Source organism: Gracilinanus agilis, chromosome 6 (genome assembly GCF_016433145.1).
Source record: "Gracilinanus agilis isolate LMUSP501 chromosome 6, AgileGrace, whole genome shotgun sequence".
Taxonomy (NCBI): domain Eukaryota; kingdom Metazoa; phylum Chordata; class Mammalia; order Didelphimorphia; family Didelphidae; genus Gracilinanus; species Gracilinanus agilis.
The window spans coordinates 49,790,394-49,803,444 of record NC_058135.1 but is presented as its reverse complement, the minus strand read 5'-3'; the positions used below and the strand labels follow the sequence as shown (position 1 = coordinate 49,803,444).

Here is a 13,051-nt window from a genome sequence, read left to right as displayed (position 1 = left end):
GAGGATTTGTGGAAGATCATGGCAAAATTTGCTTGCCCAGACAAGTTCATCAATATTGTACAATAGCTCCTGGATAATGAACAATGTTTTCTGCTTTCCTGCTCACCAGTGGAGTAAAACAGGATTTTGTGCTTGTTCCTGAGATTTTTAGAATGATGTTTTCAAAGATGTTGTTGGACACCTTCACAGAGGAGGAAAACAGCATTAAGGTTAGCTACTGAATTGACAGTAAATTATTTAACTTGAAAAGGCTCCAAGCCAAGACTAAAGTGGAAGGAGATAGTGTATGACTTTCTGTTCACATAATTAGACATTCCACGTAGTCTTTAAAACTAAGATGTAACAGAGCATAGATCTCTTCTCTGCCACTTATGCTAATTTTGGCCTGATATTTAACATTAAAAAAAAAAACCAGAGGTTCTCCACCAGTCAAGCACCATACTATCCATACGTGGAACCATTGATTAGAGCAAATGGAGAAATTTTGAATGCTGTGGATAAGGTCACTTACCTTGGCAATTTACTTTTTTAGGGATAACCACATTGCTGATGAGATTGATGCACACACTGCCAGAGATATGTATTTGAGGAGGCTTTGAAGGAAAGTGTGATAAAGAGTTATGGCTGGCTGCCTACCAAACTGAATGTCTACAGAGCTGTTGTTGTATGCCTATGAAACCTGGCAGGATACCAAGAAACTGAATCAATTCCATTTGAATTGTCTTAGGAAGATTCTGAAGATCACCTGGCAAGATAAGGTACTGGGCACTTGGGTCCTTTCTTAAGCTGGACTGTTAAGCATTTAAACTCCACTACGCAAAGAGTGCAACTTTGATGGGCTGGCCATGTTGTTCAAATGCCAAATGCACATTGGCCTAAAAGACTATTTTATGGAGAACTCACACAAGGCAAGTGCTCACACGGAAGTCAGAAGAAGCAATACCAGGACATTCTCAAACATTCTCTGAACTTTAGTATCAATTGTAAGACATGGGAGACACTAGCACAGGCTCATCTTGCATGGCATACCCAAATCAAAGAAGGTGCTGTGCTCAATGAGCAAAGCAGAACTTAATATGGAAAGTCAAAAGAAACATGAGATGTGTAAATTTAGAGCTATCTCCATCCCAAATGTTCATATGGGCTATTTGTACCTGAACTGTGCTCGAGCCATCTGAGCTTGTATTGGTCTGATCAGCTACAGTCAGACACAATGTACCAATGTACAATGACCCCAACATAGTGGTGGCATTTTGGTCCTCTTTCAGTACAAAGAGCAACTATCATATACAACAAAAAAGAAGGGGGTAGCTGGGTAGCTCAGTGGATTGAGAACCAGCCCTAGAGACAGAAGGTCCTAGGTTCAAATATGGCCTCAGACACTTCCCAGCTGTGTGACCCTGGGCAAGTCACTTGACCCCCATTGCCTACCCTTACTACTCTTCTGCCTTGGAGCCAATACACAGTACTGACTCCAAGACGGAAGGCTTACCTTTAAGGTTTAAAAAAAAAAAAAGAAAGAAAGAAAAAAGAAAAATGCTAACTTTTTTTCTGTTAGTTCCCTGTGAAAACTGGTTATCTAAGCATGAGACTCAGTCTCTCCAGGGAGTCCTAGAAAATGTGAAAAGTCCTTAAACCATCTCAAACAAGCCCCCACAGTACTGGACCTATTCTAGGATGACTTCGACTCCTACTCAGATAGGCTGGGTCCAGTGAGGGAAGGGAATCCTAAAACCAATATTCTCATTGTTCTAAGAACAGGTAATCCTTAGGAGCTTTACTTCCAGCACTATAGCTCTGAGTCCCCAAAAGTGTTTCTAATTGATAATCAGCTCAGACTTTAATTTTCATTAAAAATCAGCTTTTTTTTTGCAATTTACTAAATGGCATAGTATATATCAAATATAATAGATATAAAATACCCACCTTTAAAATAAATCCCCCTAAAATACAAGGTAGTTAGGGTCAGGAAAGGCTTTGTATAGAAGATGATACTTGAGGCACATTTTGTAGGAAGTAAGATGCTAAGAGGCAAAGCTGTAGGGGAGAGTCAGCAGGCTGGTAATAAATCCTTTGTACTCTTTCTTCCCATCTGGAATGGGGCAGAACTGAAATCTTTCCCTGGAGAAGTGGTTTCAAGTGTGACATTTTTACTGCCCTTTTCCTGTACCCTGCCTCTGGAGATTAATCAGTCTGTAAAGCAATTGCTTTTAGCATAGAGGCAGCATAATGGCCATCAGGTTCATGTGTGCTGCCCTCTTTCTCTCTCTCCCTCATACACACATACAGACACACACCCCCAAACACATTTTGCCTCATATGAGACAAAAAGTTACTAGCTTTAATTACAACAGCTTAGTTTGGAAAACTCACACTTGGACAGAAGTTTAGCTCTCTGCCCTATTTAAAATTTGGGTATTTCCACTTAATTCCTGGCTTCTTTAAAGGACTAAATGAATGAAAAGATATTTATTGTCCTTTCTTAGTCCCTTTCTGGAAGCATGGCATAGTAGATAGAGAGCTGGCATCCAATCCCCTGACATCTACTGGCTATGTGACCTTGAACAATTTACTTTTAGTTGTCTAGTTGCTCTCTAAGGCTGTAAATAGCAAACCTGTACTGGTGGGAGTTTCCTCATCCTGGATCTCTCCACATAAATGAAATCAAAGCTAAAGTCTCTGTCTTTGTCCCTATGAGATCAGGAGTCAGGAATATAAGCAAGATTGTCCAAGCCCTCAAGAAGCTAACATTATAGTAGGGAAGTAAATATGTAATGGGGACCCAGAATTAGAAATCAGAGAGAAGGATGAGTAGATGAATATGCTCTCAGCAGCATGGTTTGCAAATTGTGGGAAGTAGTGTGGTAGCCTGGTTCTGGGTCAGGTAAGACAAAGAAAAGCTCTTCAATCAGAGCCAAGGAGCAAGGTCTATAAGAGAGCCAGTATAGGCAATGTGGTCTGGAAATGGCCAGGAGCTAACTTGGTGATCCAGGACTGGGCATGATAAAGTGAACCCTCAAGTATCAGAGTCCAGGGTCACAGAAGCAAAATCAAGATATAGGAAATGTTTAGTTAAAAGAATAGGGCCAAGGGGCAGCTGGGTAGCTCAGTGTATTGAGAGCCAGGCCTAGAGACCTGGTCCTAGGTTCAAATCTGGCCTCAGACACTTCCCAGCTGTGTGACCCTGGGCAAGTCACTTGACCCCCATTGCCTACCCTTACCACTCTTCCACCTATAAGTCAATACACAGAAGTTAAGGGTTTAAAATAAAAAATAAAAAAAAAAAAAAAAGAATAGGGCCAAGTACATCCCAGTGCCTCTAGCTAGATAGAGTATGGAGCAACTTGAGAAAGACTTTTCTGAACATCAGCCCTTGAAGAGGGCATTACAATTGGTAGATTCAATGCAAGTTCTCCTTTTCAAGAGGCCTGGATGAACACTCTGTGTTACTGATCTCCAGCTTGTTAAGTCCCTGAGGACTTAATCTTCTCTATTGCTCCGACTGCTGAGTTTTTGTAGTCCCCACTCCTTCCTCTAGATCTGCTTTCTCACAGACTGTATGTGTTTGAAAACTTCCAATAACGACTCAAGTCTACCTTTGGCTTAGTCCGAACAGTGCTCAGAGCTGAGTGGGGATGTCTCGCCAAACCTCAAATCAAATGTATAAATTCTCAAACCTCCATTTCATGGCCGTCAGCCCATGACATGCATAAAAAGACAGACAAGCATGGTGATAGGAGATGGAGAGTTATGTGTGAGGAGACAAGAGAAAGTCAGCTTCTCTGAACCACAGAATTCATGAAAGCAACTAATGTATATAGAAGACTGAAAAAGTAGGCTGGGAGGGGTAGTTATGTGAATACTTCCTAGCTTTATGGCCCTGGGCAAAGTCATTTAACCCCAATTCGCTACCCCTTACTGCTCTTCTGCCTTGGAACTTTGCCTTTGAACTCTGCCTTGGAAAAAGTGTTGATTCTAAGACAAAAAGCAAGGGTTTAAAAAAAAAAAGGTAGGCTGGGACCAAGTTGTGAAGGACTTAAAAATCCATATATGTGTTTATTATTTGATTTCAGAGGCAGTAGGGAGCCATCAGTTGACTGGGTAGGTGAGTGATATGGTCTTTGCTTAAGAAAAATCACATTGGCACCTGAGTGAAGGATGAATTGGAGTGGATGAAAACTTAGAAAGACCAATTATGAGGATGCCAGCAATAGTCCAGGCAAGAGGTGGGTGACCTTAATTATGGCATATGAATAGAAGATAAGTATTGGATACAAGAAATATTGTAAAGATAGAAATGGCAATTTGGGAGAATTTTTTATATATGGAATGAGGGACTGTAATGAGTCAAAGATAACATCAAAGTTACTAACCTGGGAGACCAAAAAAATTTCTCAACAGAAAAAGAGAAGGTCAGTAAGTTGGTAGTCTTGGAGGGAATAATCATGAGTTCAGTTTTGGACATAATGAATTGGAAATATTTTTGGGACATTCAGTTTGAAATGTAGAGTAGGAAAGTTGGGGTATAGAGCTGGAACTCAGGAGAGAGATTTTTTTGGCTAGATATATAGCTAATAATGAAACCCATGGGAACTGATAAGATTGCCAAGAAAAAGTATAGAAGGCCTAGGACAGAGTTTTAGAGTATGCTCACAGTTGAAGGCATCTTATGGATTTGGGTAAAGCCTAGAAAACCTGAGAAGAAATTGGACAGACAGGAAAAGAACCAAGAAAGAATCTCACAAAAACGGAGATAAAAGAGAGTATCCAGGCAGAAAGAGTAAACAGTTTCTAATGCAGCAGAGAAGTAAAGAAGGAAGAGGACTGAGAAAATACCTGACAGATTTGGCAGCTGAGAGGTTCAGTAACTTTGGAGAGAAAGTGAGGGAGTGGTGGGGCATAATGCAAGAAAGCAGATTTCACCAAGTTATAAAAAGCCGAGTTTGTATTTAATCAATAATTTAATCTATAGATAGTAGAGAGGCCCCAGTTTTTTGTCTTTTGCAGTAAAGTGATGCTCTTGGACTCATAAATTAGGAATTTTACTGTGATCATTGTAAACATCCGGTAGTATAGGGAGGAGATAAGGGAAGCCTGAACTAGGATAGCAGCATTGGGAATGAAAAGACAGTGATGTAGTAATAAATTCATCCAGTAGTATATAAATTCCTTGAAGGCAGGGATTATAATTATTTTTTTTATCTTTATATCTCCAGCACCTACCATAGTGATTAATAAATGTTAGTTGAGGTTTTTTTAAAAACCTTACCTTCCATCTTAGAATCAATACTTTTTTGGTTCTAAGGCAGAAGAGCAGTAAGGGCTAGGCAATGGAGGTTGAGTGACTTGCACAGGGTCACACAGCTATGAAGTATCTGAGGTCAGAGCTGAACCTAGGGCTTCCGGTCACTAGACCTGGTTCTCAATCCATTAAGCCACCTAAGCTGCCCCCTTAATGTTAGATTCTTATTAAATGTTTTCTAATGGAAACAAGATAGAGTAATAAATGAGAAAGAAGTCTTGGATTTGGGAGAATGATGATGGTATCAATAGAAATAGAAAAGTTAGGTTATTTTTGGAAAATAATGTTTTATTTTGAATGTATTGAATTTGAGGGAATATGTGTCAGATAAGAGATAAATAAGAAACCTGGTGGAAATGTTTCACAAGTAATTGAAATTCAGGGAAGAGCTTGACCTACAGATAAACATTTGGGAGTCATCTGCATAAAGCTAACAATCAAAGCCAAGAGAATACATGAGTTTACTGAAAGAATTTAGAGCAAGAATTCTTAACCTTTTTTTGTGTTGTGGATTTCTTTGACAATCTGGTGAAACCTATGGACTCTTTCTCAGAATAATGTTTTTAAATAATTTAAGATAATGTTAAATTTCAATTGGAGGTTAGTGAAAATAAAAAATAATTTTTCACCATTGTAAGGGCGAAAAAAGGGGTTTTTTGGGTTCAATATATTAAAAGATGGTCACCAGAGGATTGAACTATTATCACTCCTCTATTAAGAATAATCTCAAGTCAAAATTGACTTTTATTTACAATTAAGAAGAGAGAGAGGAAATGAGTTAATAAGAATCTAACTCAGTAGGTAAGAGGCCCAGAGGTGAATGAAGCAAAAATTCATTCACAGAGTCTATTAAAAGAAGTTTCTTAAGAGAAGTTCAGGAAGATTCAGTCAGTCTTTAAACTCACCATATGGAATTCAAAAGAAGATATTTAAAGTAGTCTCACGAAGGTCTCAACACTCCTTCACCGCCCAGAAGAGCTCCTTCATCGCCCAGAAGAGCTCCTTCATCAGCTGCCCTCTTCACCAGAAGCCTTCAGCTGACTGAGGACCTTCTCCTTTTAAAGGGGTCATTTCCTACGCCTCCCTCCTAATTTGCATGTCCAATCACAATAGATGCCTAGGGGGCAGTCAGTGAATTCTGATTCGTCACCCACTCTAGCACCCGTGGGTTACAGACCTACCAGAATTAGAGGTGTTCTCACCTTTGGTGATTAAATCTAAAGATGGGCAGTGTAGACTTAATCTAATTATCACACCATCCAGGTTCATGGACTCTCTAAAATTTATCAACACATTCTTTTAGGGTCTATGGATATCAGATTAAGAACACCTAGAGAAAGGAGACCAAGAAGAGAATCTAATATGATATCCACATTTTAGGGAGAAATAAAATTCAAAACATTAATAATATCCAAGAATGAGCCCTTTTGCCATCCTGAAGTGATTTTCCAAAAGTATGCTTATTAATATGCAAATGGTTGCTCAGAAAGCATACAGAAATGAAGTGTAGTTTATTTGTAGAAATTTGAGGGGCCACTAAGGTTGTATTCCACTAGGAATGTATTCCACTCTTTCTAGTAACCTATGCCATTGTTATGAAAATTACTTTTAAACCAACAAATTATGAAATTAAAAAAGATTTTACTTAGTAACTTTAATTGTATTAAATAATAAATACTAATGAAATTACCTTCAAAATCATGGTCTGACTACTTAACACTTGTTTATGTCAATCTCAAATTATAATTTTGTATATAAAGGTTTTAAAACAATTTTTGAAAATAAGTTTTCTGGCATCAGATGATTTTATGCCGTATGTACCTGAAGATACATTTTAATCTTTGCAATAAACTTCTAGTCTGATTTTTATTAGATTTTTTTTCAGGCTACAACATCATTTAAAGTTTAAACTGATGTCCTAAACACAAAGTCTGTCTTCAGTCATATCAACTATAATTTGTGTTCCAGATCATATTCATAAAGGTATGGTATAAGAACATTTTTATTTTCTTATAGGCAATTAATATTGCCTAGAATTATTATTTTTTTATTTGCCAAACATTTTTATATATAATATTCCAAAGAAGAATATGGGAAGTGGTATCGCATGTATATAATTTGTTCAAATTACATAAATTGATACAATTATGTCCTTTGTATTATTTTCAGTGTTTCCCAAACCTAAAAAAAAATGACAAAATTTTGAAGTCAAAAACTTCAAATGTAGTATCCTGATAAGTTATATTGATCCATATTAATTATATTTTTTCATGTGTGGATATCCACAAAAAAATTCAATGGCTTTCCTTTAGCTACTATAACTGCTCAGCACTGGCCAAAAAAGCATCATCAGCAAAAACAATTTTATTGTAAATTTAAAATATGATTCATAGCTTCATTACTAAATTCTTCAGTCCCTTTGTACTGCCCATAGTCTAGTTAATTCATCACTTGTTTGTAGGTGTGGAATAAGTAGTTAATACATGAATACACAAAGCATCTGTGGTTTGATCAGTGTGGGAGGAATTTTGTGTGGGTATTCAGTATGCTAAGAAGAATCACAACCCACCTATTACTTAGTAGGTAAGTATGATTTACCTACTTACCTTCTGAGAAGCAACATGGTCTAGTGGGTAGAGTCCTAGACTTGGAATTAGAAAGATCTCACACCTCAGAAACTTAAATCTTGCTTGGCCCTCAGTTCTTATTGGTAAAGTCTATTCTAGATGCTCTCTGAGACCCTTCCAAATCTAAATACATAATTGTATGATACTAGGGTATTATCTAAGGTGCTGGTGGTTTAGTAACTTGATTAGAGTGAAATTTAAAGCCACCCAGGGTTTCTGGGCTTCCATTATCTATGAGAATCTAATAGATTCAGAAGTATCAAATTCCTGGACAGGACAACTCCTGAAACTCCTGAATTTGAGTGTGGCTGAACTAGGTTAAAATGAAATTGAGAAACATTTAATAAAAATGAAACATAGGGGCAGCTCTGTGGCTCAGTGGATTGAGAGCAGGTCTAGAGATAGGAAGTCCTAGGTTCAAATTTGACCTCAGATACTTCATAGCTGTGTGAACCTGGGCTAGTCACTTAACTCCCATTGTTAGGAGTTAGAAGGCCTAGCCCTTCCTACTCTTCTGCTTTAAAACCAATACACAGTATTGATTCTAAGATGGAAGGTAAGGGTTTAAAAAAATGAAACATAAATGCTAATTTGTGCTTTTTCTAAGTCAATGTGTGGCTTACAGAGATTTGTTTCTATTTGAGTTTTGACTCCATTGTGTCAGATAATCACTTTTAATAAAATGTCTTAAGGAGTTAATACAAAGTTTAAAGGGGGGGGGGGGAGAACTGCCCAAAGCCCCTAAGGAATGATATGTTTTTTAAAAAAGAAAAGGAAGGAAAACAGAGAACCTTGAACTAAAAGACATGAGTTTGAGTCTTAGTCCAAAATTCAACCCTTACAAACTGTAGCAATCAGTTTCCTTATCTGTGAAGGTGGAATAAAACATACTACCTACTTCTCAGGGTTGTTGTAAGAAAGATACTTTATAGATTGTAAAGCTCTTTGAGTTATTAGAGCAGATATATGGGGAAGGGTGGGGTCCTCACATGTGATGTAAGGGTTCCAGTTAAAGTACTCGATCTTTAAAAGGTTCGCCATCTCTAGTTTAGTGGATAGTTGGCCCCTGAGCTATCAATTGGCTTCAACTCTGTTAAATACTGGCTGTGACCTTTAGCAAGTCACTTACTCTCAGAGGAGGTACCAACTTAAATTGGTTAAGGGAGCTCTTTAGGAGTTACCTATATTAATGATATCATGGGTCCAGTCCCTCCCCAGTCATATTTATGAGTCTTTCTGAATAGCCAAGTTCTACAAACAGATCAATGTTTATCTACGTAAGCAACAAAACTTTTAAAAAAATGTTAGTTTCTGGATTGAAATCTTTCTAAATTCTTCCTGCTTTAAGGTTCTATGGTATTCCATACTTCCTTTACTTTTTAAACAGTATACAGAACGTAATTTAATCTTTCCATGAAGATGACTCAGCATCATTATTATGAACATCACTTACTGTGATGTAAGAGTGATGCCATCAAGCCTAATGAAGTGTTTAGGTTTGTTTGCCCCTATACTAAATGGCCCCAGACTGGTGTGTTTTTTTTTCTTGTGTCTATATCTAGTTTTTCTCATTTCTTGGTATCTGGCTCTCCGCAGTTTTCCATACTGTCAGTGTACCTTCAGTAGCCTTTCTCCTGTCTACTTTACTGTTTCTAGTCTGATAGTAGACTTGGAAACTAGTATATCAAACTCATTATATCGCAAAAGAAGAGTTAGTAGGCTCTGAGTGAAGTCCCCATGGCCTCTCCTATAAGTAAGGTTAGTGAAAGAACTTCAAGCTTGGATTTTATAACAACTATTTTGAATACTCAGAGACCTTTGCTCCTCGTCTGCTGGCTTTTGCTTGTGTTCCAGATAGATGAGATTGCGGGATAGGTGAGTTTCAGATAAGTAAGATTATTACTATCATAGGATGCATCATTTCTGTGTTGTAAGTATGAGGACTTGTGAAAGTTTTGTGAACCAATTTTTTTTATAAGTCCATTATGTCTTTGAATCTATTAGGTGCCATAATGGTAACAAAAGAGTTAAAGTAGGGGCTACTAGGTGGCTCAGCAGACTAAGAGCCAGGCGTAGAGACCAGGAGGCCCTAGATTCAAATCTAGCCTCAAACACTTCCTAGCTGTGTCCCTGGGCAAGTCACTGTTACTGCTCTTTGACCTTGGAACCGACACACAGTATTCATTCTAAGACAGAAGATGAGGGTTTAGGGAAAAAAAAGTTAATGCACTTCAAAAGTATAAATTGATATCTATGATATAGTTTATTTATCATATGACATAGAATCTTATTCAGTATATTGAATTTGTGCCCCTCATTCTGATTTTGCGAAACTTAGTGATAATTAACAAGCCACTTAATCTTAATTCTTATTTTTATATTAACACAATGAAATGGTAATATATACATATATCATGGGTAAGTCATGAGAAGTACAAAGTTCTGTGGGGACAAAAATGCCCTTATTACTGATATTAATACTATTACTTTAAAACCAGGGTACCAAGGGTAGGAACAATGCCCTAGTGATCTCATAATTAAAACTGAGTATGGGTTCACTCAGAAAATACAACTTGCTAATATGTAGCAAGCCACAGCAGTATGAAAAAAATGGTATGTGTTTTTATAAATACTCTGAACCAAAGACAACATAAATTGTCACAGGCTACTGCTAGGGGAAAAAAAGCTATCAAAGATTATAATCTATCCATACTGTCTTATCCCATATGATTTTTGTCCATATTCTACCATAATTCTCTTAAGTGGAAGTTAAATTAGTTTGTAACAATATATCACCTCCTCAAATTAACAGGAAACATAAAACTCAACTGAACAAATCAAAATCAAAAGGGTTAGTTAAGAGAGACAAAAAAGGGCTAATGCAGAATCCAGAGGAAGAGACAAAGGGGTAGAGGCTGGGGAGAAGGAAGAAGGCCCTCTGTATAAGCCTCTGAGGTGAGTAGATGTGCTAACAGCTATCATGTCACCTTGTTTACCTAGGTTGTGGACATCTGAGCAAATTATTACAGTATTTTCAGGTTCTGTAAAAATTGTTTAAAAATACCTTCTGCATTGGAGACCTTGTCTAATTTTCTTTTAAAAAATTTTATATTCTTTCAGTTGCTAGTGCCATCTGGCCAGTTAGTTACTTTTTATATAGTGTGCATTCTCTGCGTTCAGTTTCCTACTGTAGTATAAACTCTTCGAGGGTAGGGATTGTTGGTTTTTCTTTATTATCCACAGCCCACAGCACAGTATCCCTTAGGAATAACAGGCAATTAAGAATTTTTTTTGAATGAAGGGAATTGCTAGGATTTCTCACTGCAAAGCTCTTAAATTAAGAATCCCTTCCAAGTATAAAACCTTAAAAATTAAGAGCAAAGATTTTATTCCAAAAATAGTTATATAACTATGGTATCAGTCATCTTGCTCATCAATCTCAAAGTTTATTTGATATTGAAAAGCCATTAGACTGCTTTCTCCTAGATCTAGGTGTTTAGGGTTGTCAACTAGAAATTGGTCTATTAAATTACACCTGAGAGGTAAATTACCTTTCCCTCCTTTAGGTAGGTAGGAAACACAAGGCTGAGACCTTCAGGAAATGATTCTCTAACTCAACTTACAGTAAAATTTATGAATCAGTATTAGTATTTTGATCCAACAGAATTACCAAAGTGTCTCTCCGGGTAAATTTTTTGGGCTTTCGCCCTCTCCAATTCTGTGCGTTTAAATGGAAAAACGAGGACCAGCCTGTTGAGGTCGTCAGACTACTTTTAATTTTGGCCCAGGCCCTTGAACCACATTCAGGCGGCCTGCTCAGGGGATTCCGGGGCAACCGATTCAAAAGTTCTACAGGGGATATTCTGACGGGAACTTAAAAGAAGCGCACCTCGCTTCTGACGCCTCAGCATAGCCCTCACGAACTGTCAGGGATCACCCCTCCATCAGGGGCACGTTCGAGGAAGGTGCTGTCTAATTGACGCAACGTCCTATCAGGCCCCAGCCCCTCCCTTCGCCCCTCTCTGATTGGACGCAGGGAAGGAGTGCTCGTCATCATCCGAAGATGTGCACGCGCCCCGGGGAATTCCATTTCCTCTCTATGCCGCCTGCGTAATTCTTCCGGCTAGCTCCCGGCACGGGGCTCATTCCAGTTTCCCTACTAAACTCTCGCGAGAGTTAGGGTACGGGGCGGCGGGGGGGAAGAAAAGAGGGAACTGAGGGTATCCATTACGAAAACGACCCCAACTTCTTCCCTCGCCCCTCCCCCTGTCCCGTAAATGCCAAGCCGCCGGGACTACCAGCCAGCAACAGGATTCTCGCGAGATTCGGTTCCCCACTAACAAGCGAGGAGGGGCGTGGAGACCGCGCCGCAGCCGCCTTCACTACTTCCCCCCCATGGTCTCCTTCCGGTTCTCGATGCTTCTCTCAGCCTAAGAATTTCCGCCTCCAGTTTGCTCTCCTCCCTCCTCAGTCCATGACCCGCCTCCCACCCCCGCCCTTTCTGCCGAACCTCCCATCCGTTTAGTAAGAATTCCGTCTTTTGGGGTAGAAGAAGGGAGAGCACCCCCAGTCCCGGTTCTCAGCTCAGGAGGAGTAGGAAGTTAACCATTCCCCTCCGCTCTCCTCGTCCTCGTCCAGTCCTCGCGACAGCGGCGTTGGCGGACTGATACCGGCGGCGGTGAAGGGGCCTGGCGGGGGAGGGGCGGAGCGTGGCAGCTGGCAGTAGTTCCGTCAGAGCGGACATCTTGTGGCTGTGTCGTGCGCGTGAGCCCCGTAGGGCCGGGGAGGCACCAGCTGCCGCGCGGGGAGGAGGCCGAGGCCGCAGCTTGAGGGAGGCCCCGGCCCCTCTGTACGCGTGGGTGTGGATGACTAGGGGAAGGGGAGGCCGGCCGCCTAGGGCTGGCCGGGTAAGCAGGGAGGTCGGGTGGCTTTGAGCGGCTAGCCAGTTGGGTGGGGTGAGGAGGGGAGGGGAGGCCGGGGGAGTCCGGCCCGCTCGCGCGGGAGGTCGGGGGAGTAGGGGGAGGGGGTGCTGCGCGCGCGCCGGGGCCCGGGGCGGCGCGGGCGCGTAGTGGTGATGGTGATGGTGGTGGAGGTGGCGGCAGCAGCGGGACGGGAGCGCGCG

The 13,051-nt window shown here is 40.1% G+C and overlaps 1 protein-coding gene across 1 annotated transcript in view; it reads left to right on the top strand.

Moving 5' to 3' along the window:
- The first annotated feature begins 12,261 nt into the window (after positions 1-12,261).
- UBE2D3 (ubiquitin conjugating enzyme E2 D3) overlaps positions 12,262-13,051 on the top strand; it is a 57,833-nt gene continuing 57,043 nt past the window's right edge. The window contains exon 1 of the mRNA XM_044682287.1: positions 12,262-12,453. The gene's annotated coding sequence lies outside the window, so the exon portion shown is untranslated. The remainder of the gene's footprint in view (positions 12,454-13,051) is intronic.